Below are 12,079 nucleotides of genomic sequence, written 5' to 3'. Positions count from 1 at the left end.
GATGTGCTAAGTGTCCCCAAACTGTTTCAAAATCTCCTATCATCCTATGAACTAAATCTGGCAATCGCCTGAAATACAAACAGCATTATATGACATATTTCAGTATCATATAACATATCTATACTTCTAATTATCTAGGTATCTTATTTTTTACTTATACAGAAACCTAAAAAATAAAATATTTAATGTTGCCTCTTAATAATACAACACTTTTGAGCTCTAGTAGTTTTCTGGTGGCATCTTTAGCATTTTCTGTGTATCAATGAATCCAGTAAAGTTGCAGGATACAAAATCAATACACAGAAATCTCTTGCATTCCTATACACTAACAATGAAAGATCAGAAAGAGAAATTAAGGAAACAATCCCATTTACCATCACATCAAAAAGAAGAAAATACCTTGGAATAAACCTACCTAAGGAGGCAAAAGACCTATACTCTGAACACTATAAGACACTGATGAAAGAAAATGAAGATGACACAGATGGAAAGATATACCATATTCTTGGATTGGAAGAATCAATATTGTCAAAATGACTATACTAACCAAGGCAATCTAGAGTTTCAATGCAATCCCTATCAAATTGCCAATGGCATTTTTCACAGAAATAGAACAAAAAACCCTAAAATTTGTATGGAAACACAAAAGGCCCCAAATAGCCAAAGCAATCCTGAGAAAGAAAAACAGAGCCGGAGGGATCAGGTTCCCTGACTTCAGACTGTACTACAAAGCTGTAGTCATCAAAAGTATGGTACTGGCACAAAACAGAAATATGGGTCAATGGAACAAGATAGAAAGCCCAGAAATAAACCCATGCACCTATGGTCAATTAATCTAAGACAGGGAGACAAGAATACACAATGGAGAGAAGATAGTCTCTTTAATAAGTGGTGCTGGGAAAACTTGACAGCAACATGTAAAAGAATGAAATTAGAACATTCTCTAACTACATACACAAAAATAAACTCAGAATGATTCAAAGGTCTAAATGTAAGTCCAGACACTATAAAACTCTTAGAGGAAAACATAGGCAGAATACTCTTTGACATAAATTGCGGCAATATCTTTTGGATCCACATCCTAGAGTAATGAAAATAAAAACAGAAATTTAAAAATGGGACCTAATTAAACTTAAAAGCTTTTGCACATTAAAGGAAACCATAAACAAAATGAAAAGGCAACCCACAGAATGAGAGAAAATATTTGCAAACTAAGCGACCAACAAGGGATTAATCTCCAAAATATACAAACAGCTCAATATCAAAAAACAAAAAACCCAATCAAAAATGGTCAGGAGATCTAAATAGACATTTCTCCAAAGAAGACATACAGATAGCCAAGATGCACATGAAAAGATGTCCAATGTAGCTAATTATTAGAGAAATGCAAATCAAAACTACAATGAGGTATCACCTCACAAACGAAAACAGACTCACAAATTTCAAAAACAAACTTGTGGTTACCAAAGAAGAAAAGTGGGGGGTGGGGGATAAATTGGGAGCTTGGGATTGACATACACACACTACTATATCTAAAGTAGATAATCAACAAGGACCTATTGTAAAACACAGGGAACTCTGCTCAATATTCTGTAATAACCTATATGGGAAAAAAATCTGAAAAAGAATGAATATATGCATATGTGTAACTGAATCACTATGTTGTACACCTCAAACTAACACAACATTGTAAATAAACTATACTCCAATAAAATTTTTAAAAAAAACCAGTTTTAGCTGAAGAAAGCCTTGCCAACAAATTTGGTGCATCTTCTTTTCTCCTCAAAAACAGTTTCAATGTTTTGTTATTTATGATAGAAAGATCCACATGAAGTACAGCAAGCAGACGAGAAGGCTGTCAACCATTCGAATTGCCCAGTGCCAGGAGCTTTTTAATAGGCAATATCTTAATAGAAGCTTAGATATACGTTTTTATTATTTTTGCCGTATTAATATAAAAGTTTATTAGAGGTCATGCTGTGTAATAAATGACTCATCATTATATTGGAGATTTATTTGAAATTAGAATAAGCCTGGAAGTTCATATCACTTATCTCTTTTCTAAAAATTCAATACAGACTGCACAAGGTATGGAAACAGGAAGTAGTCAAAGAGCACTTCGCAGCCCCAATCTACAGCTCCCTAGAGGTTTAGAACATATGCCAAGGAGACTCCACAGTTTATATTGATCACATTAACCCCTTGATACATAAAGTCATTCATATTTTAGAGTAGTTAGTTTAGAAGAACTTGGCCCTAATAAAGAAAAAAATGTATATATGCAAGAAATAGTTTCCAAACTTTATCTAGAAAATGTATCATGTATTATGCAAGAACTATTAAATGATTCCCAGAAAGGAATGCACAGTGAGCAACCTTAAAATGCTTGCAAAGCAATGGAAAACCCATTCAAGTTAAATGACAGAACTCTTTCCTCCTGGGTTCCTAAATTCATATTATTAATGTGACATTGGACCTCTACGAATAATTTTTAGTGTTGCTCCATGCAATACACTTTGTGTAAGAGAAAGAGGTGTGGTTCTATCTTCCCGAGATTTGACCTTAGAGGATAACACACTATTGATAGCTCATAAAGCAGAACGCCTCTGCTGATGGCCATAGGCTTCTGGAGAATGGGCAGAGGTTGCTATTATCATTCAGCAGGCAGATTTGATCATCACCAGTCTTATTTTCTAAGAGCATGTCAGAATGACTGAGCAGATTCCTACAGAGCAGTTCCCTTAAAGTTCTGAGAGGACACCAGTTGGGAGATCCATTTGAAAAGAAGAAAGAAATCTGCAGTTGTTGGCATTATGAAGTAGCTATGTGTCACTTTTATTAACTTCAACCCTACTGGATACTACTGTATCATGGTATGCAGTATTCACGGCTATTAAAAAATATTGCATCATAATATAAACATGGCCAAGTCCTTTATTTCATGCACAGAATTTTGTTGCACAGACATAGACAGCAGGTAAGAAAGAAAGCTTCTGTCTTCTAAGGCCTGTAAAGAAAGGTTCCCAGAAGAGGGATTGCTTACCAGTCTTCCTCATCTGGAAATTTGCAATTCAGAGAAATATTGGGGTTGGGCGATTTAGGTATAAGGAATAAAACATACACAGGCTAAGAGAAAGTACAGAGGAAAAATTGAAAATAATGTAACTAAAGCCAGATACAAATGAAAGATGTGTTAAATCACAAGATCAATGTATGTGAGAATTAGGCAGAACTCAAAAGTCTTTATGGAAATCTGTTTTGCCATGAATTGGGGGTCATGCATAATGCTGTGTGTCTCAACTGCACTTTCCTTCAGAGTACAGTAGGTAGAATTCATCTCACTGTTGCATTTTAATGGTCCTAAGGGATTTGCTTAAATGAATGCCCTCTACAATAACTTTCAGCAATTCCTTTATAAATAGAAGCTTATAAATTACCTTGTGCTGCTTCAGAAGTATTTGTATACTCTTTAAGTTGTTTAGACATCTCCCAAGTGGTCTGCTTATGTAATATTGTTTTGTAGAACATTTATTTCTTTTGCAGAATACTCAGAAGAAAAATTTGGTCCAGTTTATCTGTCCAAAGTATTATAAATGATATCTAATGGGGGTCTTATGAATTATTATATACAATTTCAGTCATTTAAAGTTAATGCCTGGGATAGTAAGAGAAGTTTGAAAGCCAACTTCTTATGGGTATATTTGAACTGAGTAGTGTGTGTATGCATGCGTGCGTGCGTGCGTGTGTGTGTGTGTGTGAGCAATTTGAGAGCAAATTGTTATTCATTATAATGTTATTTGAATTTTTCTTTTCACCTTGTATTTCTTATGTTTCACATGACACCTACACGGGAATAGTGCAGTATAATGTAGGAGGTATGAATTTTTAATCACAAAATTCAAGTGTTCAAATATGTAACTTCCTTTTATTTATATAACTGAACTGAATTTGGTCTGGTTTATTCATCTATGCTTGAAGGATGTCTGACGTAACAGAACACCATAGACTAGGTGGCTTATAAATAACAGAAATTTTTTTCTCACAGTGCTGGAGTCGGGAAGTCTGAGATCAGGGTGCCAGCAAAATTGAGTTCTGGGGAGAGCCTTCTTCTGGGTTGCAGACTGCTGATTTTCCCCTGTATCCTCACATGGGAGAAGGGGCAAGGAAACAATCTGGAGTATCTTTTATAAGGGCACTGATGCTATTCATGAGAGCTCTGTCTTCATGACAATCACCTTCCAAAGGCCCCTCTAAATACCATCTCATTGGGGATTAAGTTTCAACATAGAATTTTAGGGGGCACAAACATTCAGTCTATGTCAGATGGGAAATTTAACCTTATATAATCAAAGTAACTCACTAATTTTTAGTTTAAAACCCAGTCTCAAAGGGGAAAGGAAGGGGGAGGGATAAATTAGGAGTTTGGGATTAAAATATGGACACTACTATATATAGATACCCAACGAGGACCTACTGTGTAGCACAGGGAACTCTACTCAACATCTTGTGATAACCTGTAATGGAAAAGCATCTAAAGTGATCTGAATCGCTTTGCTGTACACCCGAAACTAACACATCATTGTAAATCAACTATATTTCAATTAAAAAAAAAAAAGAGTCTATTTGGCAGTACATGATCAGAAAAACGTTTTCTCCTCACTGTCCCTCTCCTTCTCCTTGGGATGGCATAAAAGTTCTGGCAGTGGCTAGGGGTAGGATACATATATTTCATGTTTCATGGTAGAGATGCACCTCCACTGACCTCAGTTGAAATGGATATTTCTGCACATGATCCTGGTTGTGTCCTGGCATCTATTGCCTGCATCTGTGTTTCCACTATGGCCTCCAATTTCCAGATCACACAATTTGTTCTATTCTTGTCTCTAGGCTCTTGCTTAGCACTGCCTCGCTTCTAGGAAATGATAGTTTATGAAGAGTTCATTTTCCTCTGTGTAAGATTCCTTAGATTCTTGAATATTTTAATGAGAAATCTGATTATCCAATAGGGGCCTATAAGATAGATTCAAAACATATGACCACATAACTTTTTTTTTTTTTAATTACAGAGGTTCTTGTCAGACATGAGGAAATTCAGCTTCTTATAAAAAATGGCAAGATTTACAGTTATAGAAGGAATTAAATGATTAACACTCTATCATAATAGGTAAAAAAAAAAATGCACTGGAAAAAATAAATAATTAAAGGAGGCAGGACCTCCTGAATGGCAGAGTAAGAAGATTGGTGGACTTTCTCCTCAACAAAACAATTTTACTTGTGAAAATTATTTTAAACAGAAAACCAAACCAGCAATTATTCAAAGTCTCTGGAAATTATCCTAAGGGCAAACAGCAAACAGAGAAACAATCGTTAAAGAAAATCTACTAAATCTCAGTAAGAACATAACTGTAGAACATAACTGACCCATTTTCTAATCCCTTACCACCACAACTGCCCCCACCTCTGCAAGCTTTGCGTTACAGAAGCTCTACCCTGAGTGTTCTACAATTAGCAGGTGAGGACTAAGAAGGTGGAGCTCTCTCTCTCTCTCCCCCATTATCCAGTTTGGGGATATGATTTCACCCTTGCAAAGGCAGGCTGTTGGGTTTTCTCATCCCCTCCTGTTGCCTGTTGCAGAAGGTCTACCCCAGCCAAGTATGACTGAAAGGACTAGGTATCCATTCCCCTATCTATCCCCTACCCATGGAGCAGAAGCTCTACTCAAAATGTTGTGGGGTGAGAATAAAGAGGCCCCAGTGATCTCTACCTGAGATTGGTTGCAGGGTGGAAGTTCCATGTTAGAAGCGTCAAACTGAGAAGACTAGAAGTTGTCACTGCCCCCATCCTATGACCACTCAGTGAAGATATCACTCCAGAAAAATTTAGCTCCCCCCTCAACCCACCAAGTTTCAGTGGAGTAGTTCTGGTGCTCTGTCCAGAATAAAGGCAGGCCGTAGAATTGATGGAGTCTGAATTTATTTGAAATAGAGCATGGAGAACTTCATGCCTAAGGGTATTGGAGGTTTTGGTAGAGAACAATTAAGAGAAGGCTGGTACGGACTTCCCTTCCAGTCCAGTGGTTAAGACTTCGCCTTCCAATGCCAGAGGCGCAGTTTCAATCCCTGGTCAGGAGGTAAGATCCCACATACCTCGCGGCCAAAAAAAAAATACCACAACATAAAACAGAAGCAATATTGTAACAAATTCAATAAAGACTCAAAAAAAAAAGAGAAGTCTGGTAGCTCCATGATACAAGCAAAACGTTAGAGCAGCCAGAAGTCTACTAAACCAGAAAAGAATAACAAACTAAAACAAAACTTGGAAGAAGGAAAGGAGATAACAAAGATCAGGACAGAAACAAATAAAACAGAGAATAGAAAAACAACAGGGGGAAAAAAGAAAAAAAAACCAATGAAACTAGGAGTTAGTTTTTAAAAAATTGCCAAACCTTTAGCTAGACTTAGCAAGAAAAATATAGGACTCAAATAAATGAAATTATTAATGAAAGAGGAGACATTATAATTTATACCACAGAAATACAAAGGATCAAAAGAGACTACTATGAACAAGTCTGTGCCAATAAATTAAACAACTCAGAAGAAAATGATAAATTCCTAGGAATGTACAACCTGCCAAGAATGAATCATGAAGAAATAGAAAATCTGATCAGCCTCACAATGAGTAAGGTGATTGAATCAGTAATCAAAAACTCCTCCCATAAAAAAAGCCCAGGTCCAGATGTCTTCACTGGTGAATTCTACCAAATATTTAAAGAAGAAATAATGCCAGTTCTTCTCAAAATTTTCTAAAAATTTGAAGAGCAGGGAATACTCGCAAACCTATTTTACAAGGCCAGCATAACCCTGATGCCAAAGCCAGATAAGGACACTATGAGAAGGGAAAACCACAAGATAATATCCCTAATGAATATAGATGAAAAACTCTCAATATATATACACTACCAAACGTAAAATAGCTAGCTAGTGGGAAGCAGCCGCATAGCACAGGGAGATCAGCTCGATGCTTTGTGACCACCTAGAGGGGTGGTATAGGGAGGGTGGGAGGGAGGGAGACGCAAGAGGGAAGAGAAAATGGGAACATATGTATATGTATAACTGATTCACTTTGTTATAAAGCAGAAACTAACACACCATTGTAAAGCACTTATACTCCAATAAAGATGTTAAAAAAAATAAATAAATAATAAAGGCTTGCAAACCAAATTAATCAGTACATTGAAAAGATTATATACCATGATCAAGTGGGGTTTATCCCTGGGATGCAATGATGGTTAACAGAATGAAATTAATAGACTAAACGATAAAATAATCTCAACAGATGCAGAAAAAGCATTCAGAAAATTCAACATCCTTTTATGATACAAACTCTTAATAAAGTAGGTGGAGACTGAATGTACCTCAACATAATAAAGCTCATACATGACAGTCTCACAGCTAACATCATACTCAATGGTGAAAGGTTGAAAGTTTTCCCTTTAAGATGAGAAACAAGACAAGTGTGCCCACTCACTACTCCTATTCAGCATTATACCTGAAGTCCTAACCACAGCAATCAGGCGAGCAATCTGAAAGCAGTTAGTAAAATTGTGTCTGTGTGCTAATGATGCGATCTTGTATATAGAAAAATCTTAAAAACTCCACCAAAACGCTCTTCAAAGTCATCAATGAATTCAGTAAAGCTTCATGATACAAAATCAACATACGAAAATTACTTGTGTTTCTTTAACAATAAACTCTCTGAAAAAAGTAAACATTCTCATTTACAATAGCCTCAAAATAATAAAATACTAAAGAATAAATTTCACCAAGGAAATGAGTGATCTATATATACACCAACAATCATAAGACATTGATGAAAAACATAAAGACACAGATGTAGAGAATGGACTTGAGGACTTGGGGAGGGGAAGGGTAAGCTGGGATGAAGTGAGAGAGTGGCATGGACATATATACACACTACCAAATGTCAACTAGATAGCTAGTGGGAAGCAGCTGCATCGCATGGGGAGATCAGCTCGGTGCTTTGTGACCACCTAGAGGGGTGGGATAGGGAGGGAGACGCAAGAGGGAGGAGATATGGGGACATATGTATATGTATAGCTGATTCACTTCGTTATAAAGCAGAAACTAACACACTCCAATAAAGATGTTTAAAAATAAATAAATAAAAGTAAAGATACCCCTAGTCACTTTAATTACATGAGAAATATATTCCCTTTGTTAGTTAAGCCAGATCTAGTCACTTACAACAAAAACAATCCTGACTTACTCAGCACTCACTTCTGTCTGCCTTGAATTACGGTTACTAGTATCTCCTCCACTTGACTCCAAGTTCCTTGAAGGTAGTTATCTTTGAACCCTCCAAACTACCCCAGCACTATATGTTAGTGTAGCATAAAGAAGCAACCCCCCCAAATTAAAAAATAAATAAATAAAACAAATGAACAAATCCTATGTTCTTGGATCATTAGAGTTAATATTGTTAAAATGTCTACACTACCCACAGCCATCTATAGATTCAGTGCAAGCCCTGTCAAAATTAGAACAGCAATTTTCACAAAAAATAGATGAAACGATCAGTCGTGAGGATACAATTAAATTCAAGCCTTCATGCATATTCCTGATGGTAAAGAAAATTGTGCAGCTACTTTGGAAAACAGTTTGGCAATTGCTCGAAATGTCAAAATGTTAACATGTGACCTAGCAACTACATTCTATGTATGCGGCCAAGAGGAATGAAAAAATACGTCCATGCAAAACTTGTACACAAATGTTCATAGCAGCACTCTTCATAATGTACAACAAACAGAACATCCAAAATGCCCATCAACTCATGAATATATAAATATAATGTGGCATTTCACACAATGGAATATAGTTCAGCCATAAAAAGGAATGAATATGGATGAATCTTGAAAATACTATGCTAAGAGAAGGAACCTAGACACAAAAGACCACATTTCTTATAATGACTTTTACACGAAATGCCCAAAATAGGCAAATCTATAGAGACAGAAATGAGATTAGGTTTTACGTAGACCTGGGAGATAGAAGAGTAAAAACAGAGAGTGAAATTCAATAGGTATCTTTTTGAGGGGAAGAAAATATTCTAAAATTAGATTGAGGTGATAGTTGCATAATCCTCTGAACTTACTAAAATCGTTGACTTACATATTTTAAATGGGTGAATTGTATGGTATAAAAATTACAGGTCAGCAATACTGTGTAAAATTGATGCTAACATTTATGGAAAGTTCTCACATGTCCCTCACTTTTCTAAGAAAGTTATAATAATTATTTAATCTGGACAGAAATTTTTATGAGGCAATTATTAATATCTTCCTCAATTTACAGGGCAGGACACTGAAGCTTACAGCACTTAAATAACTTGCTGAAAGTCAGACAGTATTTAGGTGTTCGGGTTGGAATCCATACCCAGGCAGTCTGGCTCAAAATTTCTTGCTTTAAACACACACTTCTGCTGTATTATATTGCTCAGAACTTACATTTCTATTCTGTTCCTGTTACTTACAGAAGTCATAGAATTATAGTAAGATTTCTGGAGAACATGCTGTCTTCCAGCCAAAGCTAATTGGAGCAAGCACTAATGTGAGTATACCCTGCCCCATAGGGCCTTCTGGCCTTTGCCATTACCTGACACGTTCTCACCCTCCTTGCTCTAATTTAAATCCTGCTCACTCTTCAAGGCCAAGTCCAAAGCGATCTCCAGGATCACTCCTAGGCCAGTGTGGTTGTTCCCTTTCTTGTCCCATAATGTTCTTTATATGCCTGTAGTACACCGCTTTTCCTAGTACATTATAATTATTTGTTTTATATCTATTTTTTTCATTAGAGTGAAAGTCTCAAGAATAGGGAACACTGCTGTTTGTACTTGCATCCTTCAGCATTGCTGTTTGGAAAATAGCAGACATTCAATAAACACTAAATGAAAGAAGGGAGAGAGGCTGTAGAATAGAATAGATACTAATTTCCTTAACCTTACAGAATTTCGGATGCAGTTAGAAAATCACACACCAAATAGTGAATAACTACTCATGCAACAGAAAATCTGGGTGAGGTGGGCAGTATAGTTCTTCTGTTTTCTGCTTTTTTTGCGGTACGCGGGCCTCTCACTGTCGTGGGCCTCTCCCGTTTCGGAGCACAGGCTCCGGACGCGCAGGCTCAGCGGCCATGGCTCACGGGCCCAGCCGCTCGGCGGCATGTGGGATCTTCCCGGACCGGGGCACGAACCCGCGTCCCCTGCATCGGCAGGCAGACTCTCAACCACTGCGCCACCGGGGAAGCCCGGCAGTATAGTTTTGATGAGAAGCACTGAGATGCACATTTCTAGGCCATCTAATATACATTTAAATCATAGACTTTGCTTCTGGACAACATTGTAGTTTTTCCAGCAATTAAACTTCATCTTCTTTCATAATTACTATGCAGCCAGGTGTTGATGCTTCATATTAAATAGTAAAGTCAACCTCAAGCATGTCATTATATCTCTAAGCCAAGGTCAGAATTCTAAATGTTTTGATTTGCCAGTTCTATTTTAAAAGTATGTTACTCATTCAAATAGAGGTTGAATATGCCAGGGTTTGATCCCATTGGCATGCCATTTGGAAATGGATATTCCAGACATTGCCTGGTTTAGTATTTTGAACTAAAGCCTGCTGGCCTGGGAATGTCATTACTTCTGGAGAAAATGATTTACCTGTGTGACTTTTCAATCAGCAAATTATTTAAAAAATAAATCTAAAAAGGAAAATATTGTTCTTGCCAGGATGAGCAAAACATTTTCTTCTTTTATAGTGTGTAACTGAAAAAATCTGCCAAATGCAAAGCCTTTTTTTCCAAAAGTAATGAGAATATATGACTTAGATATAGTCAAACCCATTTTTTTTCTTCTTGGTATTGAAGCCATATACCTTTACGTTAACTCTCAAGTCACTTGAACATGTTAGGGGAATTATCAGTCAATTGCTAAACAGCATATCTGATCTGCATTTGCCCCAAAGCATTAGAGTTGCCTGAAAGTCATTGCATCCCGCAAGAATCCAATGTATTCTAGAGACATGATTTGCATGGTGGTAGTATCAGGACTCCATTCCTCTAAAAGCAAGCATGATTCAATGCAGAAAAAATCATGAGTTGGTGTGGAACATGGAGCTCATTGACACAAACCAGGCATTTTATTTTCATTCAAAGTCTACTCTGCTTTATGAGGGTGCGTGATAAATTTGACTTCAAGAGAAATCACAAAATTATAGCAGAAGTATTGAGATAATGTACTCTCCTCCCCAGCCAAAGATATGTCTAGGTGATGGTTATGTATGCCAGGGATGTGTTAGAGATGTTAACTTAAAAATTTAATTTTAGAGGTTTTTAAAGCAGATGAAGTGAGAGGAGGACAGTTTGGCATACAAAATAAAAAGATCAATAAAAACAGGCATGATAACATGTGGCTTTGGGTGCTGACAGAAGGGAACTGAGCGGTGATCAGAGATGAGACAGAGTGGTAGGAAGGGAATGGATAAAAGACATTATGTTGTGTGCCCTGTTAAGGAGTCTGAACTTAATTCTTTAGGTATGGTAAAAACCTCAAAAAGTTTGTATGTAAGTAGAATAGAAGATGGTGTGGTCAGGGTTCCATTTTATGTAAACCATTCTGGCAATGGTGTAGAGCCAGATTGTTAGGAGGCAATAGAAACAGGCCCAATAAAGATTACGAAGGTCTGAGTGAACAGGAAAGTAGCGGGATGGAGGGGAAAGAATTGACATGAGAGACTGGAAGTAGATTTATCTGACAGGAGTATATGGTAGGTGGGATGAAGAACTTCTGAGGAGGTGATTGGTGGATGGTAGCATTTTCACTGGCCTCCTCTACCTTATGTTTACATTGACTAGTGGGATCATTTGTTTTTATACTGCAGATTTTGAAGAAAATGTGTGTTCTTACATAATATGTTCCTAGATTACTTGGAATCATGAAGAAGAGTTTCTTTGACATGTTCATTTGTTCAACATCAAATGTCGTTACAGGATCAAGGAAACTGATA

The sequence above is a fragment of the Delphinapterus leucas genome, chromosome 3, assembly GCF_059928025.1.
Source record: "Delphinapterus leucas isolate spDelLeu-1000000601 "Yukka" chromosome 3, BTC_Dleu_Yukka2, whole genome shotgun sequence".
In the NCBI taxonomy this organism is placed as follows: Eukaryota; Metazoa; Chordata; class Mammalia; order Artiodactyla; family Monodontidae; genus Delphinapterus; species Delphinapterus leucas.
This window is presented reverse-complemented; position numbering follows the sequence as displayed.